The sequence below is a fragment of the Alosa sapidissima genome, chromosome 8 (assembly GCF_018492685.1).
Source record: "Alosa sapidissima isolate fAloSap1 chromosome 8, fAloSap1.pri, whole genome shotgun sequence".
NCBI lineage: Eukaryota > Metazoa > Chordata > Actinopteri > Clupeiformes > Clupeidae > Alosa > Alosa sapidissima.
In genome coordinates this window covers 5,390,598-5,406,291 of record NC_055964.1, presented here as the reverse complement: position 1 = coordinate 5,406,291, position 15,694 = coordinate 5,390,598, and the positions used below count along the sequence as shown (strand labels likewise).

Below are 15,694 nucleotides of genomic sequence, written 5' to 3'. Positions count from 1 at the left end.
GTGCAGGGGGTATAGCTCAGTGGTAGAGCATTTGACTGCAGATCAAGAGGTCCCAGGTTCAAATCCTGGTGCCCCCTCAAACATGCACGCAAGCTGGCGTGCGCAAATGCGTTTGCTGTTTTTGTGTCAGCCTGGTAAACTGGTCACTCCGTGACCTGAAAGCAAATGCTTCAACTGAAAATGAAAGGACTGCTGAAAATGTGTCTCCTCAGTCTCCTCCGCAAAAAACACAAGCTTCGAGCAGCTCGTCTCACTTTAGCTCTGCCAGTCAGGATGGCCGAGCGGTCTAAGGCGCCAGACTCAAGGCGAAGGGCCTTCCTCAGGCAAGGGATTTCTGGTCTCCGAATGGAGGCGTGGGTTCGAATCCCACTTCTGACATAGGCTTTTATTTGAAGTGGCAATGGACAGACCCATCGCAGGGAAGTGGTTGTGCGAGAAAAGACGTCAAAATGGACACCGGTGAGGCTGACTGGCTATTTTCCAACACCAAGTCCTCCATGGAAGATTAGCTGATTTTACTCAACAGAACACAATGAAATCTGGTCTTTTACTACAGACCTGACTATTTTTGCTACCACCCAAAATTTTGGCACAAGGTTTAATTGCATTCAGTTGAGAGCGGTGCCTTTGCCACTCCAGAGAGTGAAGACAGTCAGACAGGTAAAAGAAATGCTTGAGTTCAGCAGTGTTGAGGGCGTTTCAGCCGCAGTGTGATACAAAATAAGCAACAGTCTGGTCCACCTCGCTGTGCAGGGGGTATAGCTCAGTGGTAGAGCATTTGACTGCAGATCAAGAGGTCCCAGGTTCAAATCCTGGTGCCCCCTCAAACATGCACGCAAGCTGGCGTGCGCAAATGCGTTTGCCTAACTGTTTCGCCGTTTTTGTGACAGCCTGGTAAACTGGTCACTCCGTGACCTGAAAGCAAATGCTTCAACTGAAAATGAAAGGACTGCTGAAAATGTGTCTCCTCAGTCTTTTCCGCAAAAAACACAAGCTTCGAGCAGCTCGTCTCACTTTAGCTCTGCCAGTCAGGATGGCCGAGCGGTCTAAGGCGCCAGACTCAAGGCGAAGGGCCTTCCTCAGGCAAGGGATTTCTGGTCTCCGAATGGAGGCGTGGGTTCGAATCCCACTTCTGACATAGGCTTTTACTTGAAGTGGCAATGGACAGACCCATCGCAGGGAAATGGTTGTGCGAGAAAAGACGTCAAAATGGACACCGTTGAGGCTGACTGGCTATTTTCCAACACCAAGTCCTCCATGGAAGATTAGCTGATTTTACTCAACGGAACACAATGAAATCTGCTCTTTTACTACTGACCTGACTATTTTTGCTACCACCCAAAATTCTGGCACAAGGTTAAATTGCATTCAGTTGAGAGCGGTGCCTTTGCCACTCCAGAGAGTGAAGACAGTCAGACAGGTAAAAGAAATGCTTGAGTTCAGCAGTGTTGAGGGCGTTTCAGCCGCAGTGTGATACAAAATAAGCAACAGTCTGGTCCACCTTGCTGTGCAGGGGGTATAGCTCAGTGGTAGAGCATTTGACTGCAGATCAAGAGGTCCCAGGTTCAAATCCTGGTGCCCCCTCAAACATGCACGCAAGCTGGCGTGCTTAAGTGCGTTTGCCTAACTGTTTTGCCGTTTTTGTGTCAGCCTGGTAAACTGGTCACTCCGTGACCTGAAAGCAAATGCTTCAACTGAAAATGAAAGGACTGCTGAAAATGTGTCTCCTCAGTCTTTTCCGCAAAAAACACAAGCTTCGAGCAGCTCGTCTCACTTTAGCTCTGCCAGTCAGGATGGCCGAGCGGTCTAAGGCGCCAGACTCAAGGCGAAGTGCCTTCCTCAGGCAAGGGATTTCTGGTCTCTGAATGGAGGCTTGGGTTCGAATCCCACTTCTGACATAGGCTTTTATTTGAAGTGGCAATGGACAGACCCATCGCAGGGAAGTGGTTGTGCGAGAAAAGACGTCAAAATGGACACCGGTGAGGCTGACTGGCTATTTTCCAACACCAAGTCCTCCATGGAAGATTAGCTGATTTTACTCAACAGAACACAATGAAATCTGCTCTTTTACTACAGACCTGACTATTTTTGCTACCACCCAAAATTTTGGCACAAGGTTTAATTGCATTCAGTTGAGAGCGGTGCCTTTGCCACTCCAGAGAGTGAAGACAGTCAGACAGGTAAAAGAAATGCTTGAGTTCAGCAGTGTTGAGGGCGTTTCAGCCGCAGTGTGATACAAAATAAGCAACAGTCTGGTCCACCTTGCTGTGCAGGGGGTATAGCTCAGTGGTAGAGCATTTGACTGCAGATCAAGAGGTCCCAGGTTCAAATCCTGGTGCCCCCTCAAACATGCACGCAAGCTGGCGTGCGCAAATGCGTTTGCCTAACTGTTTCGCCGTTTTTGTGACAGCCTGGTAAACTGGTCACTCCGTGACCTGAAAGCAAATGCTTCAACTGAAAATGAAAGGACTGCTGAAAATGTGTCTCCTCAGTCTTTTCCGCAAAAAACACAAGCTTCGAGCAGCTCGTCTCACTTTAGCTCTGCCAGTCAGGATGGCCGAGCGGTCTAAGGCGCCAGACTCAAGGCGACGTGCCTTCCTCAGGCAAGGGATTTCTGGTCTCCGAATGGAGGTGTGGGTTCGAATCCCACTTCTGACATAGGCTTTTATTTGAAGTGGCAATGGACAGACCCATCGCAGGGAAGTGGTTGTGCGAGAAAAGACGTCAAAATGGACACCGGTGAGGCTGACTGGCTATTTTCCAACACCAAGTCCTCCATGGAAGATTAGCTGATTTTACTCAACGGAACACAATGAAATCTGCTCATTTACTACAGACCTGACTATTTTTGCTACCACCCAAAATTTTGGCACAAGGTTTAATTGCATTCAGTTGAGAGCGGTGCCTTTGCCACTCCAGAGAGTGAAGACAGTCAGACAGGAAAAAGAAATGCTTGAGTTCAGCAGTGTTGAGGGCGTTTCAGCCGCAGTGTGATACAAAATAAGCAACAGTCTGGTCCACCTCGCTGTGCAGGGGGTATAGCTCAGTGGTAGAGCATTTGACTGCAGATCAAGAGGTCCCAGGTTCAAATCCTGGTGCCCCCTCAAACATGCACGCAAACTGGCCTGCGCAAATGCGTTTGCCTAACTGTTTTGCCGATTTTGTGACAGCCTGGTAAACTGGTCACTCCGTGACCTGAAAGCAAATGCTTCAACTGAAAATGAAAGGACTGCTGAAAATGTGTCTCCTCAGTCTCCTCCGCAAAAAACACAAGCTTCGAGCAGCTCGTCTCACTTTAGCTCTGCCAGTCAGGATGGCCGAGCGGTCTAAGGCGCCAGACTCAAGGCGAAGTGCCTTCCTCAGGCAAGGGATTTCTGGTCTCCGAATGGAGGCGTGGGTTCGAATCCCACTTCTGACATAGGCTTTTATTTGAAGTGGCAATGGACAGACCCATCGCAGGGAAGTGGTTATGCGAGAAAAGACGTCAAAATGGACACCGGTGAGGCTGACTGGCTATTTTCCAACACCAAGTCCTCCATGGAAGATTAGCTGATTTTACTCAACGGAACACAATGAAATCTGCTCTTTTACTACAGACCTGACTATTTTTGCTACCACCCAAAATTCTGGCACAAGGTGTAATTGCATTCAGTTGAGAGCGTTGCCTTTGCCACTCCAGAGAGTGAAGACAGTCAGACAGGTAAAAGAAATGCTTGAGTTCAGCAGTGTTGAGGGCGTTTCAGCCGCAGTGTGATACAAAATAAGCAACAGTCTGGTCCACCTTGCTGTGCAGGGGGTATAGCTCAGTGGTAGAGCATTTGACTGCAGATCAAGAGGTCCCAGGTTCAAATCCTGGTGCCCCCTCAAACATGCACGCAAACTGGCCTGCGCAAATGCGTTTGCCTAACTGCTTTGCCGTTTTTGTGACAGCCTGGTAAACTGGTCACTCCGTGACCTGAAAGCAAATGCTTCAACTGAAAATGAAAGGACTGCTGAAAATGTGTCTCCTCAGTCTCCTCCGCAAAAAACACAAGCTTCGAGCAGCTCGTCTCACTTTAGCTCTGCCAGTCAGGATGGCCGAGCGGTCTAAGGCGCCAGACTCAAGGCGAAGTGCCTTCCCCAGGCAAGGGATTTCTGGTCTCCGAATGGAGGCGTGGGTTCGAATCCCACTTCTGACATAGGCTTTTATTTGAAGTGGCAATGGACAGACCCATCGCAGGGAAGTGGTTGTGCGAGAAAAGACGTCAAAATGGACACCGGTGAGGCTGACTGGACCCCAACACCAAGTCCTCCATGGAAGATTAGCTGATTTTACTCAACGGAACACAATGAAATCTGCTCTTTTACTACTGACCTGACTATTTTTGCTACCACCCAAAATTCTGGCACAAGGTTAAATTGCATTCAGTTGAGAGCGGTGCCTTTGCCACTCCAGAGAGTGAAGACAGTCAGACAGGTAAAAGAAATGCTTGAGTTCAGCAGTGTTGAGGGCGTTTCAGCCGCAGTGTGATACAAAATAAGCAACAGTCTGGTCCACCTCGCTGTGCAGGGGGTATAGCTCAGTGGTAGAGCATTTGACTGCAGATCAAGAGGTCCCAGGTTCAAATCCTGGTGCCCCCTCAAACATGCACGCAAACTGGCCTGCGCAAATGCGTTTGCCTAACTGTTTTGCCGATTTTGTGACAGCCTGGTAAACTGGTCACTCCGTGACCTGAAAGCAAATGCTTCAACTGAAAATGAAAGGACTGCTGAAAATGTGTCTCCTCAGTCTCCTCCGCAAAAAACACAAGCTTCGAGCAGCTCGTCTCACTTTAGCTCTGCCAGTCAGGATGGCCGAGCGGTGTAAGGCGCCAGACTCAAGGCGAAGTGCCTTCCTCAGGTAAGGGATTTCTGGTCTCCGAATGGAGGCCTGGGTTCGAATCCCACTTCTGACATAGGCTTTTATTTGAAGTGGCAATGGACAGACCCATCGCAGGGAAGTGGTTATGCGAGAAAAGACGTCAAAATGGACACCGGTGAGGCTGACTGGCTATTTTCCAACACCAAGTCCTCCATGGAAGATTAGCTGATTTTACTCAACGGAACACAATGAAATCTGCTCTTTTACTACAGACCTGACTATTTTTGCTACCACCCAAAATTCTGGCACAAGGTGTAATTGCATTCAGTTGAGAGCGTTGCCTTTGCCACTCCAGAGAGTGAAGACAGTCAGACAGGTAAAAGAAATGCTTGAGTTCAGCAGTGTTGAGGGCGTTTCAGCCGCAGTGTGATACAAAATAAGCAACAGTCTGGTCCACCTTGCTGTGCAGGGGGTATAGCTCAGTGGTAGAGCATTTGACTGCAGATCAAGAGGTCCCAGGTTCAAATCCTGGTGCCCCCTCAAACATGCAAGCTGGCGTGCGCAAATGCGTTTGCCGTTTTTGTGTCAGCCTGGTAAACTGGTCACTCCGTGACCTGAAAGCAAATGCTTCAACTGAAAATGAAAGGACTGCTGAAAATGTCGCTCCTCAGTCTCCTCCGCAAAAAACACAAGCTTCGAGCAGCTCGTCTCACTTTAGCTCTGCCAGTCAGGATGGCCGAGCGGTCTAAGGCGCCAGACTCAAGGCGAAGGGCCTTCCTCAGGCAAGGGATTTCTGGTCTCCGAATGGAGGCGTGGGTTCGAATCCCACTTCTGACATAGGCTTTTACTTGAAGTGGCAATGGACAGACCCATCGCAGGGAAATGGTTGTGCGAGAAAAGACGTCAAAATGGACACCGTTGAGGCTGACTGGCTATTTTCCAACACCAAGTCCTCCATGGAAGATTAGCTGATTTTACTCAACGGAACACAATGAAATCTCTTTTACTACAAACCTGACTATTTTTGCTACCACCCAAAATTCTGGCACAAGGTGTAATTGCATTCAGTTGAGAGCGGTGCCTTTGCCTCCAGAGAGTGAAGACAGTCAGACAGGTAAAAGAAATGCTTGAGTTCAGCAGTGTTGAGGGCGTTTCAGCCGCAGTTTGATACAAAATAAGCAACAGTCTGGTCCACCTTGCTGTGCAGGGGGTATAGCTCAGTGGTAGAGCATTTGACTGCAGATCAAGAGGTTCCAGGTTCAAATCCTGGTGCCCCCTCAAACATGCACGCAAACTGGCCTGCGCAAATGCGTTTGCCTAACTGCTTTGCCGTTTTTGTGACAGCCTGGTAAACTGGTCACTCCGTGACCTGAAAGCAAATGCTTCAACTGAAAATGAAAGGACTGCTGAAAATGTGTCTCCTCAGTCTCCTCCGCAAAAAACACAAGCTTCGAGCAGCTCGTCTCACTTTAGCTCTGCCAGTCAGGATGGCCGAGCGGTCTAAGGCGCCAGACTCAAGGCGAAGTGCCTTCCCCAGGCAAGGGATTTCTGGTCTCCGAATGGAGGCGTGGGTTCGAATCCCACTTCTGACATAGGCTTTTATTTGAAGTGGCAATGGACAGAGCCATCGCAGGGAAGTGGTTGTGCGAGAAAAGACGTCAAAATGGACACCGTTGAGGCTGACTGGCTATTTTCCAACACCAATTCCTCCATGGAAGATTAGCTGATTTTACTCAACGGAACACAATGAAATCTGCTCATTTACTACAGACCTGACTATTTTTGCTACCACCCAAAATTTTGGCACAAGGTTTAATTGCATTCAGTTGAGAGCGGTGCCTTTGCCACTCCAGAGAGTGAAGACAGTCAGACAGGTAAAAGAAATGCTTGAGTTCAGCAGTGTTGAGGGCGTTTCAGCCGCAGTGTGATACAAAATAAGCAACAGTCTGGTCCACCTCGCTGTGCAGGGGGTATAGCTCAGTGGTAGAGCATTTGACTGCAGATCAAGAGGTCCCAGGTTCAAATCCTGGTGCCCCCTCAAACATGCACGCAAACTGGCCTGCGCAAATGCGTTTGCCTAACTGTTTTGCCGATTTTGTGACAGCCTGGTAAACTGGTCACTCCGTGACCTGAAAGCAAATGCTTCAACTGAAAATGAAAGGACTGCTGAAAATGTGTCTCCTCAGTCTCCTCCGCAAAAAACACAAGCTTCGAGCAGCTCGTCTCACTTTAGCTCTGCCAGTCAGGATGGCCGAGCGGTCTAAGGCGCCAGACTCAAGGCGAAGTGCCTTCCTCAGGCAAGGGATTTCTGGTCTCCGAATGGAGGCGTGGGTTCGAATCCCACTTCTGACATAGGCTTTTATTTGAAGTGGCAATGGACAGACCCATCGCAGGGAAGTGGTTATGCGAGAAAAGACGTCAAAATGGACACCGGTGAGGCTGACTGGCTATTTTCCAACACCAAGTCCTCCATGGAAGATTAGCTGATTTTACTCAACGGAACACAATGAAATCTGCTCTTTTACTACAGACCTGACTATTTTTGCTACCACCCAAAATTCTGGCACAAGGTGTAATTGCATTCAGTTGAGAGCGTTGCCTTTGCCACTCCAGAGAGTGAAGACAGTCAGACAGGTAAAAGAAATGCTTGAGTTCAGCAGTGTTGAGGGCGTTTCAGCCGCAGTGTGATACAAAATAAGCAACAGTCTGGTCCACCTTGCTGTGCAGGGGGTATAGCTCAGTGGTAGAGCATTTGACTGCAGATCAAGAGGTCCCAGGTTCAAATCCTGGTGCCCCCTCAAACATGCACGCAAACTGGCCTGCGCAAATGCGTTTGCCTAACTGCTTTGCCGTTTTTGTGACAGCCTGGTAAACTGGTCACTCCGTGACCTGAAAGCAAATGCTTCAACTGAAAATGAAAGGACTGCTGAAAATGTGTCTCCTCAGTCTCCTCCGCAAAAAACACAAGCTTCGAGCAGCTCGTCTCACTTTAGCTCTGCCAGTCAGGATGGCCGAGCGGTCTAAGGCGCCAGACTCAAGGCGAAGTGCCTTCCCCAGGCAAGGGATTTCTGGTCTCCGAATGGAGGCGTGGGTTCGAATCCCACTTCTGACATAGGCTTTTATTTGAAGTGGCAATGGACAGACCCATCGCAGGGAAGTGGTTGTGCGAGAAAAGACGTCAAAATGGACACCGGTGAGGCTGACTGGACCCCAACACCAAGTCCTCCATGGAAGATTAGCTGATTTTACTCAACGGAACACAATGAAATCTGCTCTTTTACTACTGACCTGACTATTTTTGCTACCACCCAAAAATCTGGCACAAGGTTAAATTGCATTCAGTTGAGAGCGGTGCCTTTGCCACTCCAGAGAGTGAAGACAGTCAGACAGGTAAAAGAAATGCTTGAGTTCAGCAGTGTTGAGGGCGTTTCAGCCGCAGTGTGATACAAAATAAGCAACAGTCTGGTCCACCTTGCTGTGCAGGGGGTATAGCTCAGTGGTAGAGCATTTGACTGCAGATCAAGAGGTCCCAGGTTCAAATCCTGGTGCCCCCTCAAACATGCACGCAAGCTGGCGTGCTTAAGTGCGTTTGCCTAACTGTTTTGCCGTTGTTGTGTCAGCCTGGTAAACTGGTCACTCCGTGACCTGAAAGCAAATGCTTCAACTGAAAATGAAAGGACTGCTGAAAATGTGTCTCCTCAGTCTTTTCCGCAAAAAACACAAGCTTCGAGCAGCTCGTCTCACTTTAGCTCTGCCAGTCAGGATGGCCGAGCGGTCTAAGGCGCCAGACTCAAGGCGAAGTGCCTTCCTCAGAGAAGGGATTTCTGGTCTCCGAATGGAGGCTTGGGTTCGAATCCCACTTCTGACATAGGCTTTTATTTGAAGTGGCAATGGACAGACCCATCGCAGGGAAGTGGTTGTGCGAGAAAAGACGTCAAAATGGACACCGGTGAGGCTGACTGGCTATTTTCCAACACCAAGTCCTCCATGGAAGATTAGCTGATTTTACTCAACAGAACACAATGAAATCTGCTCTTTTACTACAGACCTGACTATTTTTGCTACCACCCAAAATTTTGGCACAAGGTTTAATTGCATTCAGTTGAGAGCGGTGCCTTTGCCACTCCAGAGAGTGAAGACAGTCAGACAGGTAAAAGAAATGCTTGAGTTCAGCAGTGTTGAGGGCGTTTCAGCCGCAGTGTGATACAAAATAAGCAACAGTCTGGTCCACCTCGCTGTGCAGGGGGTATAGCTCAGTGGTAGAGCATTTGACTGCAGATCAAGAGGTCCCAGGTTCAAATCCTGGTGCCCCCTCAAACATGCACGCAAGCTGGCGTGCGCAAATGCGTTTGCCTAACTGTTTCGCCGTTTTTGTGACAGCCTGGTAAACTGGTCACTCCGTGACCTGAAAGCAAATGCTTCAACTGAAAATGAAAGGACTGCTGAAAATGTGTCTCCTCAGTCTTTTCCGCAAAAAACACAAGCTTCGAGCAGCTCGTCTCACTTTAGCTCTGCCAGTCAGGATGGCCGAGCGGTCTAAGGCGCCAGACTCAAGGCGACGTGCCTTCCTCAGGCAAGGGATTTCTGGTCTCCGAATGGAGGTGTGGGTTCGAATCCCACTTCTGACATAGGCTTTTATTTGAAGTGGCAATGGACAGACCCATCGCAGGGAAGTGGTTGTGCGAGAAAAGACGTCAAAATGGACACCGTTGAGGCTGACTGGCTATTTTCCAACACCAAGTCCTCCATGGAAGATTAGCTGATTTTACTCAACGGAACACAATGAAATCTGCTCATTTACTACAGACCTGACTATTTTTGCTACCACCCAAAATTTTGGCACAAGGTTTAATTGCATTCAGTTGAGAGCGGTGCCTTTGCCACTCCAGAGAGTGAAGACAGTCAGACAGGTAAAAGAAATGCTTGATTTCAGCAGTGTTGAGGGCGTTTCAGCCGCAGTGTGATACAAAATAAGCAACAGTCTGGTCCACCTCGCTGTGCAGGGGGTATAGCTCAGTGGTAGAGCATTTGACTGCAGATCAAGAGGTCCCAGGTTCAAATCCTGGTGCCCCCTCAAACATGCACGCAAACTGGCCTGCGCAAATGCGTTTGCCTAACTGTTTTGCCGATTTTGTGACAGCCTGGTAAACTGGTCACTCCGTGACCTGAAAGCAAATGCTTCAACTGAAAATGAAAGGACTGCTGAAAATGTGTCTCCTCAGTCTCCTCCGCAAAAAACACAAGCTTCGAGCAGCTCGTCTCACTTTAGCTCTGCCAGTCAGGATGGCCGAGCGGTCTAAGGCGCCAGACTCAAGGCGAAGTGCCTTCCTCAGGTAAGGGATTTCTGGTCTCCGAATGGAGGCCTGGGTTCGAATCCCACTTCTGACATAGGCTTTTATTTGAAGTGGCAATGGACAGACCCATCGCAGGGAAGTGGTTATGCGAGAAAAGACGTCAAAATGGACACCGGTGAGGCTGACTGGCTATTTTCCAACACCAAGTCCTCCATGGAAGATTAGCTGATTTTACTCAACGGAACACAATGAAATCTGCTCTTTTACTACAGACCTGACTATTTTTGCTACCACCCAAAATTCTGGCACAAGGTGTAATTGCATTCAGTTGAGAGCGTTGCCTTTGCCACTCCAGAGAGTGAAGACAGTCAGACAGGTAAAAGAAATGCTTGAGTTCAGCAGTGTTGAGGGCGTTTCAGCCGCAGTGTGATACAAAATAAGCAACAGTCTGGTCCACCTTGCTGTGCAGGGGGTATAGCTCAGTGGTAGAGCATTTGACTGCAGATCAAGAGGTCCCAGGTTCAAATCCTGGTGCCCCCTCAAACATGCACGCAAGCTGGCGTGCGCAAATGCGTTTGCTGTTTTTGTGTCAGCCTGGTAAACTGGTCACTCCGTGACCTGAAAGCAAATGCTTCAACTGAAAATGAAAGGACTGCTGAAAATGTGTCTCCTCAGTCTCCTCCGCAAAAAACACAAGCTTCGAGCAGCTCGTCTCACTTTAGCTCTGCCAGTCAGGATGGCCGAGCGGTCTAAGGCGCCAGACTCAAGGCGAAGGGCCTTCCTCAGGCAAGGGATTTCTGGTCTCCGAATGGAGGCGTGGGTTCGAATCCCACTTCTGACATAGGCTTTTATTTGAAGTGGCAATGGACAGACCCATCGCAGGGAAGTGGTTGTGCGAGAAAAGACGTCAAAATGGACACCGGTGAGGCTGACTGGACCCCAACACCAAGTCCTCCATGGAAGATTAGCTGATTTTACTCAACGGAACACAATGAAATCTGCTCTTTTACTACTGACCTGACTATTTTTGCTACCACCCAAAATTCTGGCACAAGGTTAAATTGCATTCAGTTGAGAGCGGTGCCTTTGCCACTCCAGAGAGTGAAGACAGTCAGACAGGTAAAAGAAATGCTTGAGTTCAGCAGTGTTGAGGGCGTTTCAGCCGCAGTGTGATACAAAATAAGCAACAGTCTGGTCCACCTTGCTGTGCAGGGGGTATAGCTCAGTGGTAGAGCATTTGACTGCAGATCAAGAGGTCCCAGGTTCAAATCCTGGTGCCCCCTCAAACATGCACGCAAGCTGGCGTGCTTAAGTGCGTTTGCCTAACTGTTTTGCCGTTTTTGTGTCAGCCTGGTAAACTGGTCACTCCGTGACCTGAAAGCAAATGCTTCAACTGAAAATGAAAGGACTGCTGAAAATGTGTCTCCTCAGTCTTTTCCGCAAAAAACACAAGCTTCGAGCAGCTCGTCTCACTTTAGCTCTGCCAGTCAGGATGGCCGAGCGGTCTAAGGCGCCAGACTCAAGGCGAAGTGCCTTCCTCAGGCAAGGGATTTCTGGTCTCCGAATGGAGGCTTGGGTTCGAATCCCACTTCTGACATAGGCTTTTATTTGAAGTGGCAATGGACAGACCCATCGCAGGGAAGTGGTTGTGCGAGAAAAGACGTCAAAATGGACACCGGTGAGGCTGACTGGCTATTTTCCAACACCAAGTCCTCCATGGAAGATTAGCTGATTTTACTCAACAGAACACAATGAAATCTGCTCTTTTACTACAGACCTGACTATTTTTGCTACCACCCAAAATTTTGGCACAAGGTTTAATTGCATTCAGTTGAGAGCGGTGCCTTTGCCACTCCAGAGAGTGAAGACAGTCAGACAGGTAAAAGAAATGCTTGAGTTCAGCAGTGTTGAGGGCGTTTCAGCCGCAGTGTGATACAAAATAAGCAACAGTCTGGTCCACCTTGCTGTGCAGGGGGTATAGCTCAGTGGTAGAGCATTTGACTGCAGATCAAGAGGTCCCAGGTTCAAATCCTGGTGCCCCCTCAAACATGCACAAAAGCTGGCGTGCGCAAATGCGTTTGCCTAACTGTTTCGCCGTTTTTGTGACAGCCTGGTAAACTGGTCACTCCGTGACCTGAAAGCAAATGCTTCAACTGAAAATGAAAGGACTGCTGAAAATGTGTCTCCTCAGTCTTTTCCGCAAAAAACACAAGCTTCGAGCAGCTCGTCTCACTTTAGCTCTGCCAGTCAGGATGGCCGAGCGGTCTAAGGCGCCAGACTCAAGGCGACGTGCCTTCCTCAGGCAAGGGATTTCTGGTCTCCGAATGGAGGTGTGGGTTCGAATCCCACTTCTGACATAGGCTTTTATTTGAAGTGGCAATGGACAGACCCATCGCAGGGAAGTGGTTGTGCGAGAAAAGACGTCAAAATGGACACCGGTGAGGCTGACTGGCTATTTTCCAACACCAAGTCCTCCATGGAAGATTAGCTGATTTTACTCAACGGAACACAATGAAATCTGCTCATTTACTACAGACCTGACTATTTTTGCTACCACCCAAAATTTTGGCACAAGGTTTAATTGCATTCAGTTGAGAGCGGTGCCTTTGCCACTCCAGAGAGTGAAGACAGTCAGACAGGTAAAAGAAATGCTTGAGTTCAGCAGTGTTGAGGGCGTTTCAGCCGCAGTGTGATACAAAATAAGCAACAGTCTGGTCCACCTCGCTGTGCAGGGGGTATAGCTCAGTGGTAGAGCATTTGACTGCAGATCAAGAGGTCCCAGGTTCAAATCCTGGTGCCCCCTCAAACATGCACGCAAACTGGCCTGCGCAAATGCGTTTGCCTAACTGTTTTGCCGATTTTGTGACAGCCTGGTAAACTGGTCACTCCGTGACCTGAAAGCAAATGCTTCAACTGAAAATGAAAGGACTGCTGAAAATGTGTCTCCTCAGTCTCCTCCGCAAAAAACACAAGCTTCGAGCAGCTCGTCTCACTTTAGCTCTGCCAGTCAGGATGGCCGAGCGGTCTAAGGCGCCAGACTCAAGGCGAAGTGCCTTCCTCAGGCAAGGGATTTCTGGTCTCCGAATGGAGGCGTGGGTTCGAATCCCACTTCTGACATAGGCTTTTATTTGAAGTGGCAATGGACAGACCCATCGCAGGGAAGTGGTTATGCGAGAAAAGACGTCAAAATGGACACCGGTGAGGCTGACTGGCTATTTTCCAACACCAAGTCCTCCATGGAAGATTAGCTGATTTTACTCAACGGAACACAATGAAATCTGCTCTTTTACTACAGACCTGACTATTTTTGCTACCACCCAAAATTCTGGCACAAGGTGTAATTGCATTCAGTTGAGAGCGTTGCCTTTGCCACTCCAGAGAGTGAAGACAGTCAGACAGGTAAAAGAAATGCTTGAGTTCAGCAGTGTTGAGGGCGTTTCAGCCGCAGTGTGATACAAAATAAGCAACAGTCTGGTCCACCTTGCTGTGCAGGGGGTATAGCTCAGTGGTAGAGCATTTGACTGCAGATCAAGAGGTCCCAGGTTCAAATCCTGGTGCCCCCTCAAACATGCACGCAAACTGGCCTGCGCAAATGCGTTTGCCTAACTGCTTTGCCGTTTTTGTGACAGCCTGGTAAACTGGTCACTCCGTGACCTGAAAGCAAATGCTTCAACTGAAAATGAAAGGACTGCTGAAAATGTGTCTCCTCAGTCTCCTCCGCAAAAAACACAAGCTTCGAGCAGCTCGTCTCACTTTAGCTCTGCCAGTCAGGATGGCCGAGCGGTCTAAGGCGCCAGACTCAAGGCGAAGTGCCTTCCCCAGGCAAGGGATTTCTGGTCTCCGAATGGAGGCGTGGGTTCGAATCCCACTTCTGACATAGGCTTTTATTTGAAGTGGCAATGGACAGACCCATCGCAGGGAAGTGGTTGTGCGAGAAAAGACGTCAAAATGGACACCGGTGAGGCTGACTGGACCCCAACACCAAGTCCTCCATGGAAGATTAGCTGATTTTACTCAACGGAACACAATGAAATCTGCTCTTTTACTACTGACCTGACTATTTTTGCTACCACCCAAAATTCTGGCACAAGGTTAAATTGCATTCAGTTGAGAGCGGTGCCTTTGCCACTCCAGAGAGTGAAGACAGTCAGACAGGTAAAAGAAATGCTTGAGTTCAGCAGTGTTGAGGGCGTTTCAGCCGCAGTGTGATACAAAATAAGCAACAGTCTGGTCCACCTTGCTGTGCAGGGGGTATAGCTCAGTGGTAGAGCATTTGACTGCAGATCAAGAGGTCCCAGGTTCAAATCCTGGTGCCCCCTCAAACATGCACGCAAGCTGGCGTGCTTAAGTGCGTTTGCCTAACTGTTTTGCCGTTTTTGTGTCAGCCTGGTAAACTGGTCACTCCGTGACCTGAAAGCAAATGCTTCAACTGAAAATGAAAGGACTGCTGAAAATGTGTCTCCTCAGTCTTTTCCGCAAAAAACACAAGCTTCGAGCAGCTCGTCTCACTTTAGCTCTGCCAGTCAGGATGGCCGAGCGGTCTAAGGCGCCAGACTCAAGGCGAAGTGCCTTCCTCAGAGAAGGGATTTCTGGTCTCCGAATGGAGGCTTGGGTTCGAATCCCACTTCTGACATAGGCTTTTATTTGAAGTGGCAATGGACAGACCCATCGCAGGGAAGTGGTTGTGCGAGAAAAGACGTCAAAATGGACACCGGTGAGGCTGACTGGCTATTTTCCAACACCAAGTCCTCCATGGAAGATTAGCTGATTTTACTCAACAGAACACAATGAAATCTGCTCTTTTACTACAGACCTGACTATTTTTGCTACCACCCAAAATTTTGGCACAAGGTTTAATTGCATTCAGTTGAGAGCGGTGCCTTTGCCACTCCAGAGAGTGAAGACAGTCAGACAGGTAAAAGAAATGCTTGAGTTCAGCAGTGTTGAGGGCGTTTCAGCCGCAGTGTGATACAAAATAAGCAACAGTCTGGTCCACCTCGCTGTGCAGGGGGTATAGCTCAGTGGTAGAGCATTTGACTGCAGATCAAGAGGTCCCAGGTTCAAATCCTGGTGCCCCCTCAAACATGCACGCAAGCTGGCGTGCGCAAATGCGTTTGCCTAACTGTTTCGCCGTTTTTGTGACAGCCTGGTAAACTGGTCACTCCGTGACCTGAAAGCAAATGCTTCAACTGAAAATGAAAGGACTGCTGAAAATGTGTCTCCTCAGTCTTTTCCGCAAAAAACACAAGCTTCGAGCAGCTCGTCTCACTTTAGCTCTGCCAGTCAGGATGGCCGAGCGGTCTAAGGCGCCAGACTCAAGGCGACGTGCCTTCCTCAGGCAAGGGATTTCTGGTCTCCGAATGGAGGCCTGGGTTCGAATCCCACTTCTGACATAGGCTTTTATTTGAAGTGGCAATGGACAGACCCATCGCAGGGAAGTGGTTGTGCGAGAAAAGACGTCAAAATGGACACCGGTGAGGCTGACTGGACCCCAACACCAAGTCCTCCATGGAAGATTAGCTGATTTTACTCAACGGAACACAATGAAATCTGCTCTTTT

The 15,694-nt window shown here is 49.0% G+C and overlaps 34 non-coding genes across 34 annotated transcripts; all 34 read left to right on the top strand.

The window, feature by feature from the left end:
• Positions 1–5: 5 nt before the first annotated feature.
• Positions 6–77, top strand: trnac-gca. Its single transcript has one exon. It is a non-coding gene; the product is annotated as a tRNA-Cys (tRNA).
• Positions 78–267: 190 nt separating this feature from the next.
• Positions 268–378, top strand: trnal-caa. Its single transcript has 2 exons — positions 268–305; positions 333–378. It is a non-coding gene; the product is annotated as a tRNA-Leu (tRNA).
• A 374-nt stretch (positions 379–752) lies between these two features.
• Positions 753–824, top strand: trnac-gca. Its single transcript has one exon. It is a non-coding gene; the product is annotated as a tRNA-Cys (tRNA).
• Positions 825–1,027: 203 nt separating this feature from the next.
• Positions 1,028–1,138, top strand: trnal-caa. The gene is made up of 2 exons: positions 1,028–1,065; positions 1,093–1,138. It is a non-coding gene; the product is annotated as a tRNA-Leu (tRNA).
• Positions 1,139–1,512: 374 nt separating this feature from the next.
• On the top strand, positions 1,513–1,584 carry trnac-gca. Its single transcript has one exon. It is a non-coding gene; the product is annotated as a tRNA-Cys (tRNA).
• Positions 1,585–2,272: 688 nt separating this feature from the next.
• Positions 2,273–2,344, top strand: trnac-gca. The gene has a single exon. It is a non-coding gene; the product is annotated as a tRNA-Cys (tRNA).
• A 203-nt stretch (positions 2,345–2,547) lies between these two features.
• On the top strand, positions 2,548–2,658 carry trnal-caa. The gene is made up of 2 exons: positions 2,548–2,585; positions 2,613–2,658. It is a non-coding gene; the product is annotated as a tRNA-Leu (tRNA).
• A 374-nt stretch (positions 2,659–3,032) lies between these two features.
• Positions 3,033–3,104, top strand: trnac-gca. Its single transcript has one exon. It is a non-coding gene; the product is annotated as a tRNA-Cys (tRNA).
• Positions 3,105–3,307: 203 nt separating this feature from the next.
• trnal-caa lies at positions 3,308–3,418 on the top strand. Its single transcript has 2 exons — positions 3,308–3,345; positions 3,373–3,418. It is a non-coding gene; the product is annotated as a tRNA-Leu (tRNA).
• A 374-nt stretch (positions 3,419–3,792) lies between these two features.
• trnac-gca lies at positions 3,793–3,864 on the top strand. Its single transcript has one exon. It is a non-coding gene; the product is annotated as a tRNA-Cys (tRNA).
• Positions 3,865–4,067: 203 nt separating this feature from the next.
• On the top strand, positions 4,068–4,178 carry trnal-caa. The gene is made up of 2 exons: positions 4,068–4,105; positions 4,133–4,178. It is a non-coding gene; the product is annotated as a tRNA-Leu (tRNA).
• Positions 4,179–4,548: 370 nt separating this feature from the next.
• On the top strand, positions 4,549–4,620 carry trnac-gca. The gene has a single exon. It is a non-coding gene; the product is annotated as a tRNA-Cys (tRNA).
• Positions 4,621–5,308: 688 nt separating this feature from the next.
• On the top strand, positions 5,309–5,380 carry trnac-gca. The gene has a single exon. It is a non-coding gene; the product is annotated as a tRNA-Cys (tRNA).
• Positions 5,381–5,566: 186 nt separating this feature from the next.
• Positions 5,567–5,677, top strand: trnal-caa. Its single transcript has 2 exons — positions 5,567–5,604; positions 5,632–5,677. It is a non-coding gene; the product is annotated as a tRNA-Leu (tRNA).
• Positions 5,678–6,321: 644 nt separating this feature from the next.
• trnal-caa lies at positions 6,322–6,432 on the top strand. Its single transcript has 2 exons — positions 6,322–6,359; positions 6,387–6,432. It is a non-coding gene; the product is annotated as a tRNA-Leu (tRNA).
• A 374-nt stretch (positions 6,433–6,806) lies between these two features.
• trnac-gca lies at positions 6,807–6,878 on the top strand. Its single transcript has one exon. It is a non-coding gene; the product is annotated as a tRNA-Cys (tRNA).
• Positions 6,879–7,081: 203 nt separating this feature from the next.
• trnal-caa lies at positions 7,082–7,192 on the top strand. Its single transcript has 2 exons — positions 7,082–7,119; positions 7,147–7,192. It is a non-coding gene; the product is annotated as a tRNA-Leu (tRNA).
• A 374-nt stretch (positions 7,193–7,566) lies between these two features.
• On the top strand, positions 7,567–7,638 carry trnac-gca. The gene has a single exon. It is a non-coding gene; the product is annotated as a tRNA-Cys (tRNA).
• A 203-nt stretch (positions 7,639–7,841) lies between these two features.
• trnal-caa lies at positions 7,842–7,952 on the top strand. The gene is made up of 2 exons: positions 7,842–7,879; positions 7,907–7,952. It is a non-coding gene; the product is annotated as a tRNA-Leu (tRNA).
• A 370-nt stretch (positions 7,953–8,322) lies between these two features.
• trnac-gca lies at positions 8,323–8,394 on the top strand. Its single transcript has one exon. It is a non-coding gene; the product is annotated as a tRNA-Cys (tRNA).
• Positions 8,395–9,082: 688 nt separating this feature from the next.
• On the top strand, positions 9,083–9,154 carry trnac-gca. The gene has a single exon. It is a non-coding gene; the product is annotated as a tRNA-Cys (tRNA).
• Positions 9,155–9,357: 203 nt separating this feature from the next.
• Positions 9,358–9,468, top strand: trnal-caa. Its single transcript has 2 exons — positions 9,358–9,395; positions 9,423–9,468. It is a non-coding gene; the product is annotated as a tRNA-Leu (tRNA).
• A 374-nt stretch (positions 9,469–9,842) lies between these two features.
• Positions 9,843–9,914, top strand: trnac-gca. Its single transcript has one exon. It is a non-coding gene; the product is annotated as a tRNA-Cys (tRNA).
• A 688-nt stretch (positions 9,915–10,602) lies between these two features.
• trnac-gca lies at positions 10,603–10,674 on the top strand. The gene has a single exon. It is a non-coding gene; the product is annotated as a tRNA-Cys (tRNA).
• Positions 10,675–10,864: 190 nt separating this feature from the next.
• Positions 10,865–10,975, top strand: trnal-caa. The gene is made up of 2 exons: positions 10,865–10,902; positions 10,930–10,975. It is a non-coding gene; the product is annotated as a tRNA-Leu (tRNA).
• Positions 10,976–11,345: 370 nt separating this feature from the next.
• Positions 11,346–11,417, top strand: trnac-gca. The gene has a single exon. It is a non-coding gene; the product is annotated as a tRNA-Cys (tRNA).
• Positions 11,418–12,105: 688 nt separating this feature from the next.
• Positions 12,106–12,177, top strand: trnac-gca. The gene has a single exon. It is a non-coding gene; the product is annotated as a tRNA-Cys (tRNA).
• A 203-nt stretch (positions 12,178–12,380) lies between these two features.
• trnal-caa lies at positions 12,381–12,491 on the top strand. The gene is made up of 2 exons: positions 12,381–12,418; positions 12,446–12,491. It is a non-coding gene; the product is annotated as a tRNA-Leu (tRNA).
• Positions 12,492–12,865: 374 nt separating this feature from the next.
• Positions 12,866–12,937, top strand: trnac-gca. Its single transcript has one exon. It is a non-coding gene; the product is annotated as a tRNA-Cys (tRNA).
• A 203-nt stretch (positions 12,938–13,140) lies between these two features.
• trnal-caa lies at positions 13,141–13,251 on the top strand. Its single transcript has 2 exons — positions 13,141–13,178; positions 13,206–13,251. It is a non-coding gene; the product is annotated as a tRNA-Leu (tRNA).
• Positions 13,252–13,625: 374 nt separating this feature from the next.
• trnac-gca lies at positions 13,626–13,697 on the top strand. The gene has a single exon. It is a non-coding gene; the product is annotated as a tRNA-Cys (tRNA).
• Positions 13,698–13,900: 203 nt separating this feature from the next.
• Positions 13,901–14,011, top strand: trnal-caa. Its single transcript has 2 exons — positions 13,901–13,938; positions 13,966–14,011. It is a non-coding gene; the product is annotated as a tRNA-Leu (tRNA).
• A 370-nt stretch (positions 14,012–14,381) lies between these two features.
• Positions 14,382–14,453, top strand: trnac-gca. The gene has a single exon. It is a non-coding gene; the product is annotated as a tRNA-Cys (tRNA).
• Positions 14,454–15,141: 688 nt separating this feature from the next.
• trnac-gca lies at positions 15,142–15,213 on the top strand. Its single transcript has one exon. It is a non-coding gene; the product is annotated as a tRNA-Cys (tRNA).
• Positions 15,214–15,694: the final 481 nt, after the last annotated feature.